The sequence below is a fragment of the Octopus bimaculoides genome, chromosome 13, assembly GCF_046866305.1.
Source record: "Octopus bimaculoides isolate indiv1 chromosome 13, ASM4686630v1, whole genome shotgun sequence".
Lineage (NCBI taxonomy): Eukaryota > Metazoa > Mollusca > Cephalopoda > Octopoda > Octopodidae > Octopus > Octopus bimaculoides.
The window spans coordinates 10,929,812-10,942,449 of NC_142940.1; the positions used below are offsets into that span (position 1 = coordinate 10,929,812).

The 12,638-nt window shown below is 38.3% G+C and overlaps 1 protein-coding gene across 49 annotated transcripts in view; it reads right to left on the reverse strand.

The window, feature by feature from the left end:
* Positions 1 to 12,638, reverse strand: part of LOC106881827 (uncharacterized) — a 399,079-nt gene that overhangs the window by 333,217 nt on the left and 53,224 nt on the right. The window lies entirely within an intron of this gene.

Sequence of the window (12,638 nt, forward strand, 5' to 3'; positions counted from 1 at the left end):
ATGCATAAAAATAAATTTTAATTCCATTAGACATTCTAAGATACTATTAAATTTCATTCAATTTTAAAAAGGGTAAAATCGGACAGAACTTATGGGATGACCTGATATATCACACAGACCTGAAATGCACATAATAATTGATTTCAAAATGTTACTGTTTGATTTGACTTCATTATTACAACTTATATGTCCGTATAAACTAGCCAGTTCAGACTCCACTTTATATGTGGCATGGCTGTGTGGTAAGAAGTTTGCTTCTCAACCAAATGGTTCCAGGTTCAGTCCCACTGTTTCGCACCTTGTGTAATGTCGTCTACTATAGCTTCAGGCCAACCAAAGCCTTGTGAGTAGATTTGGTAGAAGGAAACTGAAAGAAGCTGGTCCTATATATGTGTGTGTGTGTGTGTATGTGTGTTTGTCAGCAGAGTGGTTGCTGCAAAAACCCTGCCAAAACAGACACAGTAGCCTAGAGTAGTTTTCTACCTCGCTGGCTTCTGCAAGCATGGAAGATGGGCATTTAATGATGCTGATGATATAGATACACACACAAACATGATGGGCTTCTTTCAGTTTCTATCTACCAAATTCACTTACACAAGTCTTCAGTTGGCCTGGGTTACAGTAGAAGACTTGCCCAAGGTGTCATGGAGTGGGATTGAACTTCAAATAAAACCATGTTGCTGGAAGCAATCTTAACCACACAGCCATACGCATGTGTATATATATATATATATATATATATATATATATATATATATATATATATATATATATAAACTCAATCGCAAAGACAGTTCTCAGGTTCTTAGTTGATGGAGAAGGTGGTGCATAGAAAAAAAAAATTACTATTATCAGATTACAAGACAAGAGACACATTTCTGCAATAACAGAGTAATAGTACTCTTGTAGAATTTGCAGGCAAGTTTACAACAACTCTGTGGAACTTGGCGCTATATTGTTACCATAATACGAAAGATGTCATTATACAAAAAAAAATGTACATTTACACAAGAACCAAAGTGCCAAAATCTACAATACCTTCTTTATACACCTTCCTGTAATTCTTGTCAGTTGTCAAGCTATGGTAGGTGGGTGGGTGGGTGGGACAAACACAGAGACAAGGACATAAATATATGCATACATGTAAATGATGGGCTTCTTTCAGTTTCCGTCTATAAAATCCACTCAAGGCTTTGGTCAGCCTGAGGCTACAGTAGAAGACACTTGCCTGAGATGCCATGCAGTGGAACTGAACCCTGAACTATGTGCTTGGGTAGCAAGCTTCTTACCACACAGCTACTCCTGTGCCTATATATATATATATATATATATATATATATATATACACACACACACACAAACACACAAATATATATATCAATCAAAATGTACAGTATTATATATCCATTACAGCCAATCTTACCAACTGGTTTCACACTAGGGGTTCAACAGTGTTAGGTAACAGTTAGATTATGTAATCCTGCACTCATCAGAGGTCGCCAATAAGGAATGAAATATGGTGACTGCTCTCTATTGTTGGAGGTGCATATACACATCCAGTTAGTGGTTACTGTGAAAAAGATCATGAAACGAATTGAGCAGGGAATTGAGTTAAGAGTTATGCCCCTTGGTACCAAAACATCATTTTTGGGGGTGGTTTTGTTTCAAGTCAGCAAGAATTCTCTGGAAAATAGTTTGTAGGAAACGCAACCATGTGGTTGGTAAGTAAGCTACTTACCACACAGCTACTCCTGCACCTATATATATACTCTTTTACTTGTTTCAGTCATTTGACTGCGGCCATGTTGGAGCACCACCTTTAGTCGAGCAAATCGGCCCCAGGACTTATTCTTTGTAAGCCTAGTACTTATTCTATCGGTGTCTTTTACTGAACCGCTAAGTTACGGGGACGTAAACACACCAGCATCGGTTGTCAAGCGATGCTGGGGGGACAAACACAAACACATATAGATATACATATACACGACGGGCTTCTTTCAGTTTCCATCTACCAAATCCACTCACAAGGCTTTGGTCAGCCCGAGGCTATAGTAAAAGACACTTGCCCAAAGTGCCAGGCAGTGGGACTGAACCCAGAACCATGTGGTTGATAAGCAAGCTACTTACCACACAGCTACTCTTGCACCTATATATATATATATATATATATATATATATATATATATATATATATATATATATACATATATATATATACATATATATATATACATATCTATATATACATATATATATATACGAATGTGTTTGGTGCAACAAGTACATGTTTTGCAACTATCTTGCTAATTATTTGATCGTAGCAATAATAGCTAAGAACACAGAATACAGAAGCACATGGCTGTTGGAGCTGTGTGCATATGTGTGCGTGGGAGAGGGGGGGGGGGCGGTGCAAGGTGCTTAATTACCAGTGTTCCTTCAACACCAAAATAGAACAAACCTTCCTCTTCCCAAACCCCCAAACGAAATGGAGGACAGGAGACGGTGGCGGGGGGGGGGGGGACGGAGTGGGGAAGAAGGGGTAGATAAAAGCAAAGGGATATAGAGAAAAAATAAACATTAAGAACCTCCCCCCATTAAGACCACCTCACAACCCCCCCCCATTTCTGTTCTACTCTTCTTTCTACCACCTAAAATACAGTACCACCACCACCATCATGGTTCTTCCCCCCCCCCCACTGCTTGCCCTGCCCTGCCCCCACCCCACCCCCATCCTCAGCTACAGGTGGTTTTACTTGGCTATTTAGAGTACCCTATAATTTTGCCCTGGACCTTCAAGAAATACCAGCAGACCAGTGATACTGTGACATCTAGTATTGACCTGATGACCTCTTGACCTCACAAATACCTGACATTAGGAAATTGTGACATTTTGGTTAATGATGATGGAAGGTAGTAATAGTAGTAGAGGTGGTGATGGCGGTGGTAGTAGTAGTAGTAGTAGTAGTAGTAATAGAAGTGGTGGTTGTAGTAATGGTAGTGGTAGTAGTAATAGCAGTAGAGATGGTGGTGGCGGTGCTGGTGGTGGTAGTAGTAGTTAGGGATAATTGTAGTAGTAGTAGCAATAGAAGTGGTGGTAGTAGTAATGGTAGTGGTAATAGTAATAGTGGTAGTGGTGGTGGTGATGAGTGCAGTGGTTATGTGAAAGTACCACCGTGAGTATGGACACTGTATCACAGCAATTAGTAGTGACAGCGTGGTGATGGTGGTAGTAGAATTAGTGGCAGAGGTGGTGGTGGTGATGGAAGTGATTGTGATAGTGGTAGTAGCAGTAGTAGTAATAGTGGTGGTGGTGGTGTGACCTCCAGGGATAATGATTGAACACCACCAGTACAATAAAGATTGTATCAAAGTAATTGATGGCAATGTTGCGGTAGTAGTAGTAGTAGTAGTAGTAGTAGTAGTAGTAGTAGTAGTAGTAGTAGTAGTAGCAGTCGTGGTGGCATGTAAATCTGATCATGATAATTATACCAGTTGAGACAGAGAACACAGTTGTGACCATAATGATAACGGTTTCAAATTTTGCCACAAGGGCAGAAATTTTGGGTGACGGGACTAGTCAATTACATCAACCCCAGTGTGTAACTGGTACTTAATTTATCAACCCCGAAAAGATGAAATGTAAAGTTGACCTTGGTGGAATTTGAACTCAGGATGTAGCAACAGGCGAAATACCACTAAGCATTTCATCCGGCGTGCGACTGATTCTGCCAGCTTGTAGCCCTACGTGACCATAATGGTAATCATTATGGTTGTCATTGTTTAACACCAGGCAGTGTTGATCTATCAACCTTTTCTCTATGTTTGTGCACATGTGTACTTATTTCTGTATGTATTTGTTTGTTTCTGTGTGTGTGTGTTTCTGTGCTTGTGTGCTTCTGTATATTGTGTTACTGCTGTGTGTGGTTCTGTATGCATGTGTTTGCTTGTGTGTTTGTTTTCTTGTGTGTGTGTGTGTGTGTGTGTGTGTGTGTGTGTGTGTGTGTGTGTGCTTGTGTTTCCTTGTGTGTGTGTCTGTAAGTGAGCAAGTGTGTGTATTTGCATGCATATGCGTTTCCATGTGTGTGTGTATGTGTTTTCATGTATGCGTGTTTATTTCCATGTACGTGTGTATGTGTGTGTGTGTGTGTTTCTATGTAAGTGTATATTTGTGGCTTCCCTCCTACCCACCTCCCAATATGTGTGCCATAACGAAGATAATGAAGTATGGCTAACAAATGAATGTTAACAGAATGCATATAAAGGCACCCACCCACCCTCCCTTCCTCCCTCCCTCCACCACCTTCCTCTGAGAATACTTCGAAGATGATGATAAAACGTGTGACAATATGTTGACATATCAGAATGTCCACTGCTGAGCACCTCTGGGAGAAAGAAATAAGCTCTTAGCAAACCGATTCTCTGGTCAAGGACATTTTCCTGAGCTTATGGCACCAATGCCCTCAGGGAAAGAATATTTACACTAATATTTTATTCCATGTCATGTGAACTTCAACAACAGAACCAGCTACATGAACCAAAGTGTGTGTGTGCGTGTGGGTGAGAAGGTTCTAAGTGGTCTTTTGGTCTGCTAGAAACAGAAGCCAAATTTTATTCTTTTACTTGTTTCAGTCATTTGACTGCGGCCATGCTGGAGCACCGCCTTTAGTCAAACAAATCGCCCCCCAGGACTTATTCTTTGTACCATATAAAGGGTAAAGACACCTTTCAGTCATGAATGACCATGGGATTGCACCTAGAAAGTTACCCAGCACCCCCACACCCACCCTGAGGCACATGTCTGGTCAAGGTTGTTTATGGAAGACCAGCAGTCGCCCATGCATACCAGTCTCCCTTCTCCACACCAACGATATTGTCCAAGAGAAAGGCAAAGACTGATACAGCTTTGCACCAGTGATGTCACAACTCATTTCTACAGCTGAGTGAACTGGAACAACGTGAAATAAAGTGTCTTGCTCAAGAACACAACACACAGCCCGGTCCAGGAATAGAACCTTCTACCTCATGATTGTGAGCCTGATGCTCTAACCACTGAGCCATGCACCTTCACATATATGTATATAGATAAACAAATAGACAATAATATATATATATATATATATCATTATGTGCATGTAAGGATGCCCATCATTGAAGAACAGAATAGAATAAGCAGAGAAAGAGCACATGTGAAGATGGAAAGTGTCGCTGAAGAGGTCACAGATGTGTGATGAAAGATTTCTAGACAATGGACAATGAGTCAGAATAAGAACAGAAATAAATGAGAAGAATGAATATATAGTGTGTGCATTTATTTGGCCCCCCCAAAAAAATAAGAAAAAAAATGACCATCCCGAAATACAGCAATGTATATCATCATGTATACATACACATATGCTACATATACATGCACACATATATACACCACCACAGTATGTATTATATATATATATATATATATATATAATAGATCGCCATGATAGATCGCTGACCACGACATTCAAATTTTTTTTTCTCCGTGTTTTTCTCCTTGTTTTTCTCTTTATTCTTTCTGTTGAAGAGCGTAGCTCGAAATGTTAAAGACTTTCTCTATTCCCGAGTGTTAAACTAATACATCCTTTTTTTGTTTACACCACCTGTCCTCGTCTGTTGTTGTTTTTTTCGTAAATTCTCCCATATATATATACTTGAATATGTGTATAGATGTATAATTTACAAGTGTGTGTGTTATTTCTTTATTGCCAACAAGGGGCTAAACATAGAGGGGACAAAAAAGGACAAACAAACGGATTAAATTGATTACATCGACCCCAATGCGTAACTGGTGCTTATTTAATCGACCTCGAAAGGATGAAAGGCGGAATTTGAACTTAGAATGTGATGACAGACGAAATACCGCTAAGCATTTCGCCCAGCGTCTTAACGTTTCTGCTAGCTCGCCACCTCGAACAAGTGTGTGTGTGTGTATGCATATCTATCATTCTTGCTCTCTTCCCCTGTATGGATGTGTAAAGACACACAGACACACACACAAGCACAGAGAGAGAGAGAAAAGAAGGGATAGTGTGAGAGAGAGAGATCTCCATGATATAATGGCAAAGCACAGACAGTCGGTTGTTCCTGTCTCAGGATGTACTGTATGGCTTTGTTTCAACGAGAAACTCAAAATATCTTCAAGATTAGCTCTGGACTGTGGAGTATTAGTGGAATTGGTGAATAGGGGCAATTGTAGTATTGGTGGTAGCGATATTCATGGTAGCTGTGGAACTGCTTCTGGCCGAGGTGGTTGTGATGACAGTGGTGGTGGTTGTGGTAGTGGTGATGGTTGTGGTGGTGCTGATGTGGTGGTGGTGATGATGATGATGATGATGATGGTGGTGGTGGTGGTAATGGTGATAGTGGTTGCTGTGGTAGTGGTGGTGGTTGTAGTGGTTGTGGTAGTGATGGTGATGACAGTGCTGGTGGTAGTAGTCTGGATGGTACTAGTGATAGTAATGGCAATGGTACTTGTAATGGTGGTGGTGGTGGTGGTGCTGGTGCTAGTACAATGGTGTAGTGGTTGCCATGGTCAGACAGTCCATTGTTTATTCATAAACAAAGGTAAGCTCAGTATATTCTGCACCAGGTGAAACTGCAGACGACTTCTTTTGTAATATTATAAGTCAACGTGTAAGTGAGCATGCATTCATACGTGCATGCGTATGTGGTGTGTGTGTGTGTGTGTGTGTGTGTGTGTGTGTGTGTGTGTGAAGGGTGGAGGTGTTGGTGGGATCTTGGTGCAGCTGTGTAGTTTGTTTGATGAATTTAACTTTCAGATGATTGTAATGCAATCACTATTATCATCATCATCATCATCATTATCCTGATCACCATAATTGTCATCATAATTACTGTCGTCATTGTTAGCCTCATTACCATCATCATTGTCGTCATCATCATCTTCATGATCATCATCATTGTCATCATCAACATAATTATCATCACCATTGCTAACGTAATTAAGAAAACCAGCTAACAGGGAGATCTTTATGTGATCTTCTGAACTGTCCCACTGCTGCTTGACAACCAGTGTTGGTGTGTTTACATCCTTGGAACTTAGTGGTTTAGTAGTAGGCTATTCAGCTCATGACCATAAAGTCATGAGTTCGATTCCTAGCAGTGCGTTGTCTCCTTGAGCAAGGTACTTTACTTCACGTTGCTCCAGTCCACTCAGTGATAAATACCATTTATTTAAAGGATATAATACATGTCTTTATGTGCTACTAATAGTTTCATATGTTGAGAAATACCTCAAACATATTCATCAGTCACAAACCACACATCATAATGAACTAAAAAAAAGAAATTGAATAAGAGAAGAAATGCAAGAAAATGAGGAAGGATTTGAGGAGTTTTCATCAGGATGACTCAAACTTATAGGTATGCGTTCTGAGTGCTCAAATAGGTGCACCTCCAAAATTCCAGTTTGAAGAGCAGTTGAAGTTGTGCTTATGTGATTGTCCTGTTCAAAACAGCTAGAGGTGGCTTCCCTTTGAGTCAGTAGGTATAGGTTAAAGTCTTGCCTAATTGTTTGCCTTTCCTTACTATGTTAACCTACTGATTTGAGTTTGTTTCGAGGTAACGTATATGATGCAAATGAGCTGAGATAACAGCTAAATATGATATCCGCTATTCTTGTTCCCCCCATGGGGTGTTTTGTTTTGCCTGGTTTGAGTACTCAGTGTTTATTTTAACACGCAACGTTTTAAAGGGACGTTCTCCAGCTACCAAATCCACTCCCAGGACTTCGGTTGGTCCAAGGCTGTAGGAGAAGAGACTTGCCCAAGGTGCCATGCAATGGGACTGAACCCCAAACCATGTGGTTAGGAAGCAAACTTCTTACCTCACAGCCACACCCAGGTATATATATCTTGTATATATATATACATGTAAATTATACTTTACTGACGGTCCAATGAAAACTAGTGAGCAGAAACTTCGAAGTCACTATATCACTTTGCTTCTAATAGTATAATAAATATGAACTTTACAAAAAGTATTGAATAATTTAATTTAATGTAAAATTGTTTTTATTGTAACTTGACATAAACACACACAAACACACATATGAATACACACACACACAAACACATACATGGGAGTGTGTTTTGTATATTTACATTGCTTCACGAGATGAATGAATGAATGGAATAAATAGCAACAAATTATTTCAGATTTCCTGTCTGTGGACAAAGAAACCATTTATGGCACCAACTTCCTACATCTTCGGTGATGTTTGTTCAACAGTTCCTTACAGTATTCTCTCTCTCGAGAGACATTGAAGTGGTTCTTTAACCAGTTGTAATGATATCATCTATATTAACTGTTTTGTGATATTAGCAATTATGATATCAACATAACAGTATTACTTATCATGTCAGCAATTCCAGTGCCAATATAAGAATATCAGCTGTTGTGGTATTAAAGTAATGCTATCAGCTGATATCATAACCACTATCATGATATCAGCTGTTATGACATCAACTATAATATGTGATGATAGCATCGGCTCTAACAATATTACCCATTATATCAACAAAATAATGTTGGCTATTATGATATCAACATAATCATATCAGCTGCTATAATGTTAATGTAAATGAATCAAAAAATAATTAATAGTGATAAAAGCAGTATTAATATGAAACAGTAATCTTGATCTCCAACTTAATGTAGCAGTTGTGTTAGACAACATAATACTGCATTTTTTATCTCGAGAGGGAATGATATCAACCATAATATCACTATGATGGTATCAGCTATAATGTTATTAGCCATTATGATATCAGCTGCCATGATATCAACAGACTGGAATTACTCGTTATATCAGCATAACAGTATCGGCTGGTTTGACATCAAAATAATATTAGCTGTTATTGAACATTCAGTATGTGACATCAGTAACATTTGCATTATAAAACAAATACCAGTTGAATACTGGGGTTGATGAATCAGGGGTCGATGTATTTAACTAACCCCCTCTTCCAAAATTGTTGCCCTTGTGATTAAATTTGAAACAAATATTATTATTATTATTATTATTATTATAGCTGCTTCATGCTGCCAAAGTTGACTTAGCCTTTCATCTTTTCGGGGTTGATAAAACAAGTATCAGTTGAACACTGGGGGCCGATGCAATCAACTTACCCACCCCATTCCCTAAAACTGCTGGCCTTGTACCAAAATTCGAAAATATTATTAGAGCTGCTTCTAATTCAAAACATAATTTTGTTTCATTTGTGCAGCACCATTGCACATCAGCAGATAGAGTTTACGATATCAGCTATCAGCATATATACCTTGGCCCAGCTATTCTAATTCGTTTTGAGTCAACTCAGGTATGCGGTGCTGAAGAGCTGAAATAACAGTGAAACATCGATATCCATCATTCCCATTTACCTACGGTGAGAGTCATCTTGTCTGATTTGAAGTATTCTGTGTTTTTTAGCACAGTATCTGCCATGACTGAAATTTTACTTGGCTTGTTGGGTCTTCTCAAGCACGGCTTTTTGCCAACCCTAAAGGTATAAAACTGTATGTGATTCATTTTAGTGCCCTTTCATGCCACAACTTAGCAGTTCAACAAATTGAGGTGGATAAAGTAATTACTTGACTGAAATAAATACTGGAATTGGTGTGATTAACTAAATATTTGAAAGCATTGCTCCAGTGTGGGCACAGTCTGATAACTGAAATCAGAAACACAATACAAGAATATACGTGCTTGTACTATGTGTGTGTGTGTGTGTGTGTGTGTTTCTGCACCAAATACATGCATACATTGACATATATGTGGGTATATATGCATGTGTGTATATGTTTGTGTGTATGTGTGTGGATACAATCTTTGTTCCTGCCTACAAGTGTGTGTGTGTGTGGTGTTTGTCCAAGTTTATGCATGTGTATGTAATCTTGGTCCATGCCTATAAATGTGTGTGTGTGTGTGTGTGTGTGTGTGTGTTTGTGTGCACATGTGTTTCAGTGTGTCTCCTGTGTTGTTGTGTGTGTGTGTGTGGTGAATTCCAAACCTACCAACTTAAATATATCTTAGAAGACCAAAATAGGGGAAATAGACAGAGAAGAGGGGGAGAGGGAGAAAGAAGGAAAGGCAGAAAAGAGGAAGGAAGAGAGGGAGGGAGGAAGGAGAAGGGGGGGGGCAGTGGAGAAAAAAGTGAGATAAATATTTGAAGACAGAAATAGAAAGAGAGGGAGAGAAAGAAAGAAAGAAAAAAGGGAGACAGAGAGATGTTGAGAAGGAAGGAGGAGGTGGTGGGGGGGCCCAACAGAGGTTGTGAAGAGTTGGACAGACTGAAGTACCCTGCAGACAGAATGGAGATTGGAGACACAAATAGAAACAGGGAAAAGGAGGAGGAAGGAAGGAAGGAATGAAAGAAAATAGCAGAGTTTGAGAGAGGAGGAGGAGGGGGAGGAGGAAGCAAGTGGGAGAGAGAGAGAGAGAGAGACGTTTTGAGGTAGATAGAGACAAATATTCATATTTGTGTGCTATGTGTGTGTGTGTGTATATATATATATATATATATATATATATATATATACTTACACACACACACACATATATATATATATTAGGGACAAAATCCAAAATTACAGGTAAAACGTCAATTAAAATCAATTTATAAAAAATTAAAATTAAATTGAGCTTTATAGATAAAATAGTGATAGTGGATTTTCATTGATGAGTTCTTGAAACTTGGTTATTTTCCCTAAAACTATATATATATATATATATATATATATATATATATATATATATATATATATATATAGATATGTGTATATATATATGTGTGTATATATATATATATATATATATATATATATATATATATAGATATGTGTATATATATATAGATATGTGTATATATATATATATAGATATGTGTATATATATATATATAGATATGTGTATATATATATATATATATATATATATGCATATATGTGAAATATGTGTGTGTATATATATATATATATATATATAAACACACACAACTGTTTCTGTATGCATTATATACGTACACTCATCTATGACTGTATATGTGTGTGTGTGTGTACAGATAGATATGTGTGAACATGTGTAAAAGTGCGTATGTGTGTGTGTGTGTGTATATATATATATATATATATATTATACACATGCACTTTTACACATGTTCACACATATATGGGAGAGACTGGTAGAAAGACAGATAGATAGATAGATAGAAAGACATACTGGCAAAATGTCAGTAAGAGAAAAAAAATGAGAAAATGACAGAAATAGAGAGGGGGGGAGAAAGAGAGAGAGACAGACGAAGAAAAAGAAAGAGAGAGGAAGAGAGAGAGATAGAGAAAGATAGAGTATTTTATAGAGAAGTTATTTGTGAAGAAGACATTGGTGAGTCATTAGTACACATTAGTGAATAGTTTGGTAACAGTAAGTTAGCTGTCTTGTTTTTGGGTGGAAATAATGGGTGTGGTACACAAGAGTTAGTTAACGAAAATCTTTATTAACAAAACACTCAGCTGGAGAAATAGACACCACCACCTACTCTCTATCTCTCTTTCTTCCATAACCTCTCCCTCTCTCTCCGTCTTGTGCAGGTCATACCCACAAATAGTCATGTCCAGATGGAAGATATTTCTATCAATATTTATATATCATCATCATCATCATCGTTGTTGTTCTAAGATCCAATTTTAGGAATTTGTTGAGGCAAATTATCTATGACCAAATACCATTCTTGTTGTATGTTTCCTAACATGGTAATAATAATAATAATGATAATAATAATAAATGCCTGGATGCAGTACCAGGCAGTGGCTCTCATGGCTTCTGATCTTAATTGATTGGAAGTGTTATCATGTACGTTGTTTTGTCTTGGTATAAAAAGATGGGCTACAGCAAATATTCTGCTCAATACCATAGATTTGCTTGTCAGTTGTTTGACCTTAATCAGTTGAGCATGTCCCTTGGTGGCTGACGATATGTGCATCTCTGATCATGAGCAGAAGTAGTGGGGGAGCATCATAGCCATGTATTGAGAGGAATTCTTTGGTGTTTGAATAATTCACCTTTGGAAACATGGGTGTTTTGCTCAACATCCTTAAACAACCCTTATTCAGGGACCTTTTGAGCGGGATGGGCTACTCGACATGAAGAAAATTCTAACTGGGCCCCACCTGCGAGGTCATGCGCTGTTTATCTTGATACAAGATCACCATATCACACATATGGTTGTGATGCATGTACCTGGTGTACCCTTATCAGACGGGTAGTCATGATGGGTATAATGGGCTTCGTATATTTTACCCCAGTGTCACTTTGATGGTATGCACTGCTCTCTCACTCAATAATAATAATAATAATAATAATGATGATGATGATTTCAAATTTTGGCATGAGGCCAGTAATTTTAGGAAGGGAGTAAGTCAATTGCATCGACCCCAGTATTCAACTGGTACTTATTTTATCGACCCCTAAAAGGATGAGAAGCATACTGGACCTCGGTGAAGTTTGAACTCAAATCATGAAGATAGAAGAAATCCTGCTAAGCATTTTGCCCAGCATGCTAACGATTCTGCCAGCTCGCCACCTTAAT